This window comes from Neofelis nebulosa, chromosome 1 (assembly GCF_028018385.1).
Source record: "Neofelis nebulosa isolate mNeoNeb1 chromosome 1, mNeoNeb1.pri, whole genome shotgun sequence".
Lineage (NCBI taxonomy): Eukaryota > Metazoa > Chordata > Mammalia > Carnivora > Felidae > Neofelis > Neofelis nebulosa.
In genome coordinates, this window is record NC_080782.1 from 63,607,412 (window position 1) to 63,621,447 (window position 14,036).

The following is a 14,036-nucleotide window of genomic DNA, read 5'->3' on the forward strand; positions in this document are numbered from 1 at the left end:
TCCTACGGCGGGGTTGGGAGTCCAGAAAGTTCCCTACAAAAATGGTTGGCTTGGTTTGGGGCTCCTGTTGGACCCAGCAGAACCTGGATGGAGAATCTCCTACTTTATCAAAGCCTGGCTCACTTCCTTGAAATGATCTTGCTCACTCCCACTGCCCCAATGGGAAAACTGAGGCAGAAACGAAGGAATGACCTGCTGGAAATCATAACCCAGAGTCTGACCTTTGGACTCGGAATCCCACGCTGCGCTTTTCTGCACACGTAATTCGTCCTGCTGCTTTATTTGGTCTCTTTCCTTCCGAGCGGGAAACACAGCTGTTGGAGCTTTGGGGGAGGATGTAATGCTTATTAAGACCCCCGCTCCCCAGGCAATGGCTCAATGGCTGAACTCCTGACCCTCGGGCTGCTGCAGGAAGTGTGACGTACTGGCTCCGGCTGGATTCTGAGGTCCGTGGGGAGAGGCAGACAAGCCAGATTGAATTCTTGCGTCCAGGAGGTTAAATATGTGTAAGGGAATGGCAGAGCTAAAGCTGCTGATGCACTTCTCTCGGCTCCCGGAGGAATCGGCTCTGCTGGAATGACGTGTGAGCATCCGTGAGCCTGCTGCTGGGAGGGTCCTGGCGGGATCTGGTGGCCCTCAGAGGCTGCAGGTGTGAGCTCTGGGCCCCGGGGTCGCCTTCGGACACCTGCAGGCCTCCCCCGAAAGGTTGGGAGACTCCACAGCTGGGAGTCTTGGCCAGAGCACGTGGCGGGGGGCAAGGGGTTGGAGGGGAGTGGGACAGACCTATCCCTCCTCTGGGAGCCCCAAGCTCTCGACAGGAACCTCAGCTTTCATTTGAGAATCTCCTGTGGGGAGGCAGGGAGGTTGGTACCTTTGTATGACTGCCTCGGAGGGTGGGGAAGTTGTTAGAATGCTGGGCCCCGGAGGCAGGAACGGTTGGTATAAAGTCTGCCCAGCCCCCCCCCCCCCCCCCACCTCCCCACCCCCCGCTTCTCCACCACGTGCCCGTAAGAGTTCTGCTGATTTTTGATGCCTAGTATCCATTCCCCTTTCTCTTTGGTAGCACGTCTTGACTTCTTCGGGGAAATCTGCTACCCACCGATTAAGGTGGGGCTGGCCTTAGCTTCCTGATTCCAGGTCTGTGACTCTGCCCAGCCAATCAGAGCCCCACACCCTGACTCAGCCTAGCCAATCAGAGCAGCATGCCGTGACTCAGTCTGGCCAATCAGAGCACCATACCTTGCTGGTGCAGGGGTGAATCTGGATCCCAAGGTAGACCAAGGAGACATGTATTAGCGTAGGCCACGTTAAGCTGCTTTAGCAAATCCGTTTCTAATTTCTTTACAGCCACAGTGTTTTGCTTGTTTGTTTTGTTTTGTTTTGTTTTGTTTTGTTTTAAATCCCTTCTCAACTACCTGCCGTCTTCCTACTGGGGTGGCAAAACTGTAAGATCTAAGTGTAGGAAGCCACTCTTGAGGGAACCTGCCTTGGAATGAAGCCAACACCGAGGAGAACGGAATGGAGAGAGGCAGTTCCTGATAATCTATCATTTGAGCATCTGGATCTAGCCGCGCGTACATCCCATCTCCTGAGCCAATACAGTGACCTCTATTGTTTGCTCTTTCACCCCTCCTCTCCTTCCTTCTTTTCTTCCTTTTCCTTTTTTAAATGTTCATTCAATTTTGAGGGAGAAAGATAGCGAGCGGGGAAGGGCAGAGAGAGAGGGAGACAGAATCCCAGGCAGGCTCTGTGCTGATGGCGCAGAGCCTGATGCAGGGCTCCAACCCCCCAACCGTGAGATCATGACCTGAACCAAAACCACGAGTCAGAGTCTTAACACACTGAGCCTCTCAGGCGCCCCTCTTTTTCTTTTCTTCTTTGGCTTAAGCTACTTTGAATTAGATTACTATTGCTTGAATCAAAATAACCCTCATATATAAGTCCAAACTCTTTTTCTCCCACTGGCTGGTTCAAAACTCACCTTCTCCAAGATTAACAGTTCCTCTTTCTGACTCACTTATTTTTTTCAGTGCTTCCTCAGAATTTACAACTTTTTGCATGACGCCCTTTTGTGCCTATTTGTGTGTTGTCATTTTCTCATACAGTTCTTTTGAAATGTCCTTGACTAGAGTTTCAGTCAAGTAAAAAACAAAAGATATTTACTGGGCTCTTCTGAGCCAGTGGCAATGTGCTGGGTGGTGGGGTGGAGGGAGGGTAAGTCATTTAAAAATAACAATAGAACATCTGAATTGGGTCAGAGACAAAACTCGTGCATTAGGAAGGCCCATTCAAGCTGGGAGAGTCCAGGAAGGGGTGATGCATGAGCAGGGCTTTGTCCTGGCTGCTGTCATGGACTCAGGACTGGTTTGCAGGTCACTTGCAAATCTGATGATGTGGAGAAGAAAGACCTGTAAGCAGCGGGACGGGAGGGAGCTAGCTGAGCAGGTGCCACTTCGCGAGTTGCCTCGGGGCTCTCTGTCCTGAGGTCCGTGAACTTTTGAAGCTGCTTCAACTGCAGGCTCAGGCGTCAGTCCTGTGACCTGTCAGGGAATATGAAAATTCTCTAAGGTCTCTCTGGCCGAGTCAGCGTTATATCACCTCACTCTGACCTAGAACTCAGCAGGCCTGTTTCCTGATGACCAAGCCTTGACTAACTTCTGCCTGGACCCCTTGCCTGACAGCAGATTCCCTTCTGGGCACGCGGTCCTGCCTTGACCAGGGCTTTGCAGGTGCCGAGCCCCAGGCTGGGTCCCTCCTGCTGGCCTCCACGTGCTCTGTCTGGCCCTCTGCTTATTTCTGTCTATCAGGCTCTCCCTGATCCACCTGCTACTTTCCTGTTGGGCCGTCTGGGCTCTGGGTTTTGGTTGGTCCCCATGAGCCCATTGCATCCAGACGGATCTGGCTAAGATGGATTCCGGGGGCAGGAAGCTCCCTCTCCCCTCTGCCAAGGTGCCTCCGTCTCCCTGAGAACCATCTGCTTCTCCTCTGAGACCTGGGGTTCAGGGGCAGGAAATGACTGTCCCAAAGTCACTTGCCAGGGTCTGCAGTTTTCCCTAGCAATGTTAGTGAGACATTGTGGGACCTTCAGACGGAAGGCAGCAGATAACTATCATTAGAGCAGCAGAGAATGACTCTCCCTTCTGGTATTGGAGAAATTGGAAGAGAAGGGCTTGGGATTCTATATGTTCAGGCTCATAGCCCAGGCTTGACAAAAGCCCTTTCAGGATTGAAATAACTGCCGCTCCCAGCTCGGCTGTCCATTTCTGGTAGCAGCAGCACTTTCTCTTTGTCTGCAAACTGCTGTGCTGGTGTTTGCAGAAGGGGTTCCTGCCTGCTAACTGTGTACTCTTGCTGCCCTGTAGAAGGCAACTTCCTAGGAAACAGGGCCTCTCACCCCACCGGGCCTGCCTGTTGTTTATCTTGTCTTCAGATGAGTCACTGCTTCTTGTGACTTATTGACAGGCCTGATGTGGCTCTGCAGAGAATCCAAAAGCCGCGGGTGCTTCCTTGGAGGAATGCCTGTCTCGTGGAGGAGAGAAACCAGGACTTAGTCCTGGGGATTCCTGAGGTCATCTGTCGGCAACTGCAGTTGTGACCTGGGGAAGTTGCTTAATCTCTGGGCGTCTGTTTCTTTATCTGTTTTTTTTTTTTTAATTTATTTATTATTATTTTTTTCATGTTTATTTATTTTGAAAGAGAGAGAGAGAGAGAGAGAGCGAGCTGGAGGGGGTGGCGCAGAAGAAGAGAATCCCAAGCAGGCTCTGCACCGTCAGCACAGAGCCCAACACGGGGCTTGAACTCCCGAACTCTGAGATCATGACCTGAGCTGAAATCAGGAGTACGACGCTTAACCGACTGAGCCACCCAGGCGCCCCTGGCTCTTTGTCTGTAAAGGGGGCATAACCATTTCTGTCTCTCAGGGGCATCGTGCAACGTCATCTTTTGAAACCCTGGTCTAAATGTGGAAGTTGAAGAAAGATTTCAGAGCTTGGGGCCGCCTGCAGGGCTGTTGTCTCGCAGTTACCTGGACCGGTGCCAGGTTATTGCCCTGTGTGTGCTACCCAATACCTTAATTCCCTGACGTCAGCTTCTCAGTCTTCCTTCTGTGGGCCTGCTCCTGTTCCCTGGCTCTGGTGGGAGGCCCGAGGTGGCGTTCATGCTCTCATTAGGTGTTTTCAGCCACCTGCCCAGTTGTGTGCTCAATGCCCATGAGCCTGCTGTGCCGGTCCACCCAGCACAAGGGAAACTGCTCTTCCCTTGGCTGGTGGCTGCTCACGCTATTCCTTTTCACTTAAATTTTAAGTTTCAGCTAAGTAGTACCTATATATAGTTAAACATTTTAAACACAAGTTCTATTGGCACAGACTCCTTTTCCCTCACAGGCACATGCCTTTCCAGAATAGAGATGGTTTTTTTTCCAGCTCCCCTTTGCAGCGGGGAATGACCATGGGACTCAGTTCTGGCCAGTGGGATTGACACAGAAGTGTTGTGTGGTCATGTCAGGGAAACATCCTGGAGGGACAACTGGAATATACTCTCTTTCATCTTTGTCCCCTTTCCCACCCAGCTGGCAGGAATATGGATTTGATGGCGGGAGCTGGAGCAGCCATATTGAACTATAAGGTGATCTTGAAACTGGAGGCCATGTGTGGTCTAGCAGCAAGAAAAAGGAGCCAGAGTATTTGAGAACTTTGTGGAGCAGCCCCGAGTTGCTTATCTTCAGTCTTTTACCTGGCACAGAAATGCATTTCTGTTTTCAGGATGGGCTTTTGTTTTGGGTTTCTGTTTCTTTCTTCCAAACCTGATTCTAGCAGACCCAAATGGCCTGCCCTGCCACTCCCCACTGACAACCCCTTGCTGTCTTTTAGCTGTTTCTTCTAGTATTTTCCTCCAGATGTCTGCATAATAACCTTCATGCTATTTCGTTGTGTATTTGATTTTAGACATTATCTATGACTTCATGCTACAAAATACTTGGATTTAGCTTTCTTTGCTCATCCCCTCACCTTCTACCCTCACATACTGCCCTCCTGCCCTATCTGGCCAATATGGATTCTGGTTGAATCCATAGATAGTGTATTTATCCATTATTACCACTGTGTAATTACTGTCTATAGTACAGGGAGTATCCCACAACTACATTTTCTTTTTAAATATAACGTTTTGCTTTTCATGAAATTAATAATGAATCTTTTTTGGTTTGTTTAGTTTTCTTTCGAGGATTTATTGAGGAGTAAATTATGTGTAGCAGAATATGAATCTCTTAAGTGCCCGGCTTAATGGCTTTTACATGTGATGTACCTGTGACACCAGACATATGACATCCCAGAAAGTTCCCTGTGTCCCTGTCAGTTAATACCCACCGTAGAGATAACCACTCCTCTCCCACCCCAGAGATAACCACTTTTTTGGATTCCAACTCCATAGACTGGTTTTTTCTGTTTTTGAAACTTATATAAATAGACTGATACCACGTGTATTCTTTTTTGACTGACTTCTTACCCTCATCGTGTTTTTATGTGTTTATTTATAATGTTTATTTTTGAGAGAGATAGAGAGAGGGAGAGAGAGAAAAAGTGTGAGCGGGGAGGGGCAGAGAGTGAGGAGGACAGAGATCCAAAGCGGGCTTTTTGCTGACAGCAGAGAGCCCAAAGTGGGGCTTGAACTCATGAACTGTGGGATCATAACCTGAGCCGAAGTCCGACGCTTAACTGCCTAAGCCACCCAGGTGCCCCACCCTCATCATTTACAGATTCACTCGTGTGCTTGTGTGTATCAGTCATTCATTCCTTTTTAATGATGAGTTGCATTCCTTGGATGGAAATATCACACTTTGTTTATCCATGGACATTTGGGCTGGTTCCAGTTTTGGGCTATTATGCATAAAACTACCCTGAATATTCTTGAACTAGTATTTTTCCAGCTCTATGTACTCATTTCTGTGGACATATGCCTAGGAGTGGGGTTGCTGCCATAGGATGGATATATGTTTACCTTTATAAGAAATTGCCACAGAGCTTTCCAGAGTGTTGTAGGCACCATTTGGCCCCCATCAGCAACATACGAAGGGGCTCCTCCTCAGCACTTGGGATTGCCTATCATTCTTAAAATTTTTTTAATGTTCTTTAAATTTTACCTTGGGGGGGGGAGGGGCAGAGAGAGAGGGAGACACGGATTCCGAAGCGGGTTCCAGGCTCTAAGCTGTCATCCCCTGACATGGGGCTCAAATTCACGGGCGGCGAGATCATGACCTGAGCTGAAGCCGGATGCTCAACCGACTGAGCCACCCAGGCACCCGTATCATTCTGAACTTGATCAGTTCTTCTGGGTGGATAGTGATCATCCTTGTGGTCTTAATTTGCATTTTCTTAATGATTAATGTTGCTGACACCTTTTTCATCTGCTTGTTAGCTATTTGGACATCTTCTGTTGTAAAATGCCTGTTTGGGTCTTTTGCTCGTTTTTGGTTTGCTTAGTTTCCTGGAGCTAATTTAAGCATCACTAACTTACCCCTAAGCCCTCTGACAGAACCATGAAGTGACCATCTGCATTCCCCTCTGCCCCCAGCTCTCCTCACCTTGGACTCCTCTTCCCACCATCCTGGGAAGCCTCTTCCCTTTCCTTCCCCTGTGCTCGATCTCTGCTTCCCGGATCTGATTATGTCTTTGTTCCCACTTTACTCCCTCCTTTTGGTGGAACACAGCCTCTGAGCTTCCTGTGAAAGGATATTTAAGAAGGACATTTTTTGGGACTTGGCATTTTTGAAAAATATCTGGATTGTACTCCACTTAATTGATGATCTGACTGGGTGTACTGTTACTTCCCTCACAGTGGTGAAGGCTTGTTCCTTGGTCTCTGGCTTCCAAAACTGCTGTTGAGAAGTCTGAGGCCATACTGATTCTTGACTCTTTTTATGTCACTCCTCCCCCTGCCCCTTAGAAGCTTTTGGGATTTTTTCCCCCTTTCTTCCTAGGAGTTTCAAAATTTCACAAAAATGCTTCTTCTTGGGCAGTTTTTCATTCATTGTCAGGTCCTCTTTCAGTCTTTTCAGGCAGATAAGTCGTGTTCTTCGGTTCTCTACTATTTCTTAGATCATTTTCTCCCTACCGTTTCCTCTGTTCCCTTATTCTGGAATTCCTGCTGGTCGGATGTTAAATCTCTGAGACTGATTTTCTTTCTTACCTTTTCTCTTCCATGATTCATCTCTTTCTGCGGGATTTTTCCCAAATTGGTCTCCCGGTTGTTTTATTGAATTTTTCATTTTTCTCGCTTATATTTTAATATCCTGGAGCTCCTTTTAGGTTTTCTAAATATACCTCTTTATATCCCCAAAGGGAATGGAATGACCGTGAATGGCTTGGCCGCATCCGCGAGTGTAGACAGGTGGCCTACAGGGGCCAGGCTCACCCAGTGTGCGAGGGAAACAGGTAGAGTGTAAGACAATAGGGAGTGGGGGGACCGTGGTGAGCTGGAACATGGACTTGGGATTGGTGGATGTTTTTATTCTCGAAGAGAAGCTGGACATCTGGATTTTTACGGCTTGTATGTGCTAGCAACTAATTTGGCTTAAAAAAAATTATCGACATGTGAGTTAAACCAAATACACGTACAGGCAATATTTGACCTGTGAGCGACCATTTTGTGAACCTCTAAGGGTGTGCCTTCTTGTTTGAAAATTACCCTTGCCTTCATTGTCTGCTTCGTTTCTCACAACAACTCCGTGAAGCCCCTTGCCTCAGGGCTGGTCATGGGTAGAACCGTTCTCAAGAACTAAGTATAGTACTCTGCTTAAAGATGCTCGGTCGGTTGGGCGTCTGACTCTTGGTTTCGGCTTGGGTCATGATCTCACAGTTCATGGATTCGAGGCCTGTGTCCGGCTCTGCGCTGACAGTGTGGAGGCTGCTTGGGATTCTCTCTCTCCCTCTCTCTGCCCCTCCCCTGCTCACGCGCATGTGCGCGTGCTCTCTCTCTCAAAATACATTTAAAGAAAGGTGTTTTTAAAAAAGTGTTGGCAATGAGCAGCGGTGGGAGCGTGCTGCTCAGGTCTCCCTGCTGTGCAGGGTGTAGGGAGCTCAGCCTCCACCTGCCTCTCCTTTGGAGCCCGTCACGGTGTCGAGGCTGAGCCACACTCTCCCCAGGCTGTTCCCAGCAACGACCAACCACAAAGCAGTAGGGAACAGAGCCGGCCATTTCTGCCCCACTCAGCCCATCTCTAGCGTCACACCTTGCTCTGGGGTCCCCAGGCCCTGGATGACACTTTCTCAGAGCTTCACTGTAGTCTCACTCAGCTCCCCCTTCCTTCTCCTCCTCCCCTTTGTAGATGTCAGGCCTACACCGTGGCCTGAGGCTCTGTCTGCCCGCTCCTGTTCTCCACCTGAGCCTTCCCAGCCTTTCCGCAACAAATCTTGCGCACTTTTAATTCTGTCTCTGCTTCCCCAACTGACGCAGCTCCTGAGGCCCCAGGCCCTTGAAACATGCGTGTGGAGGTTACTTCCATCTCTGCCTGTGGTAAAGGACTCCCAGGACATTCATGCCTGGCAGGGAAGGGCCTTGAGAGGGCAGCCGGCCCCATTCCTTCTGCAGAGCTGCGGCCGTTAGGAGGCCAGAGGGCCCCCCACGCCCCCAGTCCCCGAGTCCCCTTCAGGTGCTGGCAGTTGTTTGGGTCAGAGAAATGGCTTCTCTTCTTGAAGATGCTGGGATGACGTAGGGTCTGGGGGGCAAGGGGTTCTCTGCTGGTTTCCCGTTTTCTGTCAGAATGTAGGGGATACAGTCAAGGAGTTTCCTCACAAGGAGTTTCCTCTGCCTGCCCCCCTACCCCCGGCTTCTTACTTCGGGACAGTTGGGGCATTGGGGTTTGATCTGCTGACCCCCTCCTGGGATCTTTCTCTGTATCCATCATTGTGCTCCCTGCCAGGCTGGCCTCCCTGCTTTACATCCTCCCAGGAAAACACATATGGATGGTTTCCCCAGTGACAGGAGCCTCTGGGTAAGAGGAGGTTGGGACACCCTTCCAAAGGGTGGTAGGGTTGACCTGCCCCTGAGGGGTTGCGGTTCTTAGGCCATGCTGAGCTGCAGTCTTCCTCCCAACCTCCTCCTTTTCTAGAAATGTGAGTTTCCACAGAGTTCCATGCTTGGGAGGAGGCGGAGCCCCGAGGCGAACCCAGCACTTACTGGATGACCCGAGGGAAGGGACACACAGAGCTGTGGCTTCGCGTGGTTCTCGCATCTCTTCTCATTATCACGTTTGTTCTCCACTGAATGTTTCAAGATGAAGCTTTTGCAATCAGGGTCATCTGACCTTGGCTGTCGGAAGGGATGGAATTATGGCAACCTCTGGGGAGGGTGCCTCCTTCCACCTCCCTCCCTCGTGGTCCCCCGGATGGTTTTGTGGATGTAATACTGTAACAGAGCGAGGGAGGAGTCACAGGGCCTGCGCCAGCCGCCCCCCCCCCCCCCCAGGTGACTGAGCCCGAGGTCACCTTTCTACCCAACTCCTTGGTCACAGAACTCACTGCATCCTCAGAATCAAAAGTGTGGAGAGGCTTCCTCACTGCTGGGTGGCTTTCAGCATTTTTCCTGCAGTGGTGGGCACCAGCCCCTGGGGCCCATAGGCCTGGCAGGCCCCAAGGACTCTCTTCATTTTCCTGGTGTTATTCTTGGTTTAGGAACCCCAGCGAGCTCTCGAGCTTTTTGTAGATGCGTCCCACTTACTCTGAGAAGGCATTTGGACCCTATCCTGGGGCTCCATTTTGTTCCTTTGTGCCTCTCATCATTTTGCTTTTTAAAAATACATTTCTCTTCATTTCAGCTGAGTCATTTTCCTCCTCCTCCTTCTCTTCTTGACACTCCCAGGAGCCGGAAGGAGCCCTGTCCCAAATCCTTGGCTCCACCAGGCCAGATCTTTTCCAAATGTCAAACTCTCAGGAGCCTTGGCACAGAGCGGAGCCGACTGGGTTCTGGCCCTGACTCTCTTCCCTCCCTCATCTCTGTCAGCCTCTGCTTTCCTTTCTCATTAGGGAGGTTTATTAACTGGCTTTTCTGCGGGTACCTTTGCCTTGAGGTTTGCAGACAGAGCCTGGCAGGAAGGCCCTGTGCTCCCTAGCATGGCCCTGCTGCTGTCTGGCCCAGCCCGCCCCTCAGAGCTCCCCTGGGCACTCACCTCTGTCAGGAGGTGCAGCATCAGGGAGCTGCTTGGGGGCCACCCTCCCATCAAGAGAGGGGCCGGGCCTTGCTCCAGGGTCTCAGCCTAGGCGGCTTCGGACCCTCCCCTCGTGTCTGCTTCAGGGAACGTTCCCACCACGCGGGACTGCCCCTGCCCTGCCCCTCGCCGGCACCGTGGCCCTGGCCACGAAAGGCTTTGTGCCCGCCTCACAGAACCGCTGAGGCAGTGGAAAGGTTGGGCCGCTCGTCCCGTCTGCACTCTTGGCTGTAGGGCAGAAGCCTCCCAAAATGGCCGGGAGAAAGAGCACCCAGCCTTTACAGGGCATTTCATGGGCTTCGAAGACTTTCCCATGTATTGTGACTCCGGTGCAGTTTCAACTGTTTTGTCTTCACCGACCACTGTGAGGGAAGCTGGGTAGCTGTTCGTTTCCTTATTTTTGTAGCTGAGGAAACAGGCTTAGAAAGTTTAACAGATTTGCCAAAATCTCAGGGCCAGTCCTGATTTAGTGTTTCAGTTGTTATTAAAGAGAGAGAGAGAGAGAGAGAGAGAGGGAGGGAGGGAGAGGGAGGGAGAGGGCGATTGACCTAGTACAAGACAAGTAAGGGGCTGGATCACTAGTCCTGTCTGCGTCTCCTGATGCCAAAATTACAGGCTTCTCAGTGATTTTCAATTTTGATAGCCACTCACTGATTCTATGACATGTTGGGGCCTCTCACAAGGACAGAAGGGTATATTTGCTTTATTTTTTATTTATTTATTTAAATAAAAAAAATTTTTTTTTTAACGTTTGTTTATTTTTGAGACAGAGAGAGACAGAGCATGAATGGGGGAGGGGCAGAGAGAGAGAGGGAGACACAGAATCCAAAACAGGCTCCAGGCTCCGAGCTGTCGGCACAGAGCCCGACGCGGGGCTCGAACCCACGGACCACGAGATCGTGACCCGAGCCGAAGTCGGACGCTTTACCGACCGAGCCACCCAGGCGCCCCGGTATATTTGCTTTAGAAGTGAATTGAAATGGGTCTGATTTGACAGCTGGGCACTCTTCTAGACATTCATTCATCCATTCACTCCGTGCAGTGGCTGGGCTGCTGGGGAGACACGAAACTGTGTGCAAGTGACATGGTCTCTTCCCTCATGGCATTGAGGTCCTGGGGTTGTTACGGTACCAAGGACGAAATCAAAATCCCAGTTTGGATTTGAAGAAGGTGCGGCAGGGTTCTCTTAAGTTCACTTAGGGAAGCCAGTCTCCATCTGTCACTCTGAGGGAGCCACACCGTGAGAGGTCTTGGGACCTGATCATTCTTCCTGTGCAAAGCCCTCTCTGGCACCCTCCGTCCTTTGCTGAGTGCCATTCCTGACTCTGGAGGGCCAGCAGGCGGCTGGTCCCCATCCTTGTTAGCATCCCACTTCTTTCCACGCATGTGGGCACTCCCCTTAACTCGAAGAACTATAAAAAGTCCTGAAAACTCTCTGAGGAAAAGTGGAACCAGCTGATTGTCATCCACACCTTGTGAACAGTTGCCCTGCCTCTGAGAATTCCGTCGGGGGGAGTGTTGCTTGTCCCTCACGGTTTTAGTTCACCCGGGCAGACCTGATGTTAAGCGCTGGCGAGGTGGACGTGCGCCCTCAAGAGCCACCGGGCTTGGGTTCTGTGGAGCAGACATCGGGGCTCATCCCGGTGGGGCCCGTTTCGTGCATAAGCTGAGGTTGGCTTTGTGGGTTTTTTTCCGTTCTCTTTGGGGAGTGACTTTTGGTGTATGTGTTCTGAGCTGCTTATGCAAGTGGCAACGCATGACTCCTAGCCCAAGGCTTCTGTTGCTCTTTTCTTCTCTTCTCCACCCACAAAAAATAATTTCACATGAAACCTGTTCTCTGGCCAAGGCTTGTCCCCTCCTCAGCAGGGGGCTCTCTTTTGTGTTGACTTTAGAACAAATTCAGATTTCTGTCTCCAGATTTTGGGGCGCGCAAGCTCCAGCTTCCTTTGGAAACTTTGCTTAAATACCAGCATACTTGGAAGCCCTTCTGCCTTCTTCCTCCCATAGTCTAATAATTCCTGAACTGATGGATGGGAGCAGTCCCGAGGGCTGGGGGGGGGGGGGAGCCAGCTGCCATTTTTGAACACGGTGTATTTCACCCACGTTTTCACACCCGGGGTGAGAAATTGGGAGTAAGACTGAGCAGAGCGAGCCCTCGGTGGGTTGGCATGCCGACTCTAGAGCTCGCTGGCCTTGTGATGAGCTCCAGGCATATTAAGATGCCTTTGAGCCTCAGTCTCTCCATGCGCAAAATGGGGTTCAGAAATAATGCCCATAAAGTGCATGGGGGGGCACACAATAGAAACTGCAGGTGTCACGAGGAGGGTGGTGATGATTTCCGGGGAGCCTGGCTTCTCAGATGGAGCTGGTGATTGGGTGGGTTTAGTGGAGAGAGTTCTAGCTGCATATTCAGAAAAGCCAGCCGCTCCCCAAAGCTCCCCTCAGCCGCGCCCGAGAGAGCCTTAAAAAAAAACTACCTACGTGCACAGAAAAGTGATGAGACTCCATGATTCTCCTGCTCTCCCTTATCTGAACCAAAATTTGAGTCTTTGCAGAGAGGAAAGGTGAGGGCAACAATTTTCCTTTCCGTTCTAAAGCAGAGCTCCTCAGACGTGCTATAAATATAAGAGTATAATTATTCTTTCTCTAAGCCTTGTGTAAAATGGGCATACTAGTGATTGGTTTAAATTAAGAAGAAATCAAATGTGGAGGTTCTAAGCCCAAAGAAGGGGAAAGCAGGTGGGCTTAGAGTCACAGATCTGGGTTTGGGTGCAGACCCCCCCACCCCCTCACTAGCCACATGGTGGGGCTTGGGACCAGCTGACCTTCCCCCAGCTCAGTTCCTGCGCCTGTAAAACGGGGGGTGATACCCACTACTTGTAGGATGGAGTCTGGATGAGGTAACAGATGCAAAATGGCGCCCGGCACGTGGTAGGCACACCAGTGGCGTGTACCCTGGGGGGAACCAGGAACTCCAAGCTCTGCTCTGCTGTGGTGAGGCGGCAGTGAGCTTCCCTGCTGGTGCCAGGCTGCTGAGCTGTCCCGCCGGTGGCACTTGCCGCAAGCTCAGTGTGAAAGAAAGGGTGGCCAGGCCACAGGGGAGATGCACAGGTGAGACCAGAGGGACTGGCACCTCTAGGCAGGCTGCACGGAGTGCATCTTCCTCTTTGTCTTGGCGACTCAGGCAGCGGTTTGGACAGAGTGCCTCTAATGGAGGAGAAGCCCAGGACGGTCATCTTCACCTGGTCCCTCTCCCCCCTCCCCCCCCCCCCCATAAACGGAACACCCAGCATTTTAAACGGACTCAAAGGCTCACTTGCTCACAGCCTTCCCCCCACACGCTGGATGTCCAAAGTGCTCTCAGACAGGAACACTTACTCAAGGGAAAGCCATTTATTTCAAATCTTTATTCATGATTGGAGAAAAATAATGCCATGTGACAGTGTACAGGTCCTGCTGCCTAAATCCGTAACAGAGATAGACGTTATGACTTAGCAAGCTCACGTGGTGCCAATTCTGAGATCAGATGAGGTTGTTCTTCCGTAGGAAATGGGCCCTGGTAGCATTGTTTTCCCATGTTGTTCTAGAAAAGCCTTTTGCTTGGTTCACGTTTAAGTTTCTCTCTTTGTGTGTGTGTCTAAGTATGACTACAGCTCTGGGCTGGTGTTTTCTATTTATTTGGTGTCAGGTGTCAGCATTTCGCGGTACTAGGGTGGTCCTCTCCTTTGAGAAAAACAGGGCTATTTATTGATACAAAGGAGAGGTGTTCAGATCATCTTGTTAAGATGCAAAGCTCAAAATAAACACCGTATCTTTATCTGGAAATCCACATCCTTCC

At 50.6% G+C, this 14,036-nt stretch overlaps 1 long non-coding RNA gene across 1 annotated transcript in view; it reads left to right on the forward strand.

The window, feature by feature from the left end:
- LOC131508590 (uncharacterized) overlaps positions 1-14,036 on the forward strand; it is a 16,010-nt gene continuing 1,974 nt past the window's right edge. The window contains exon 1 of the long non-coding RNA XR_009260062.1: positions 1-583. This is a non-coding gene — a long non-coding RNA (uncharacterized LOC131508590). The remainder of the gene's footprint in view (positions 584-14,036) is intronic.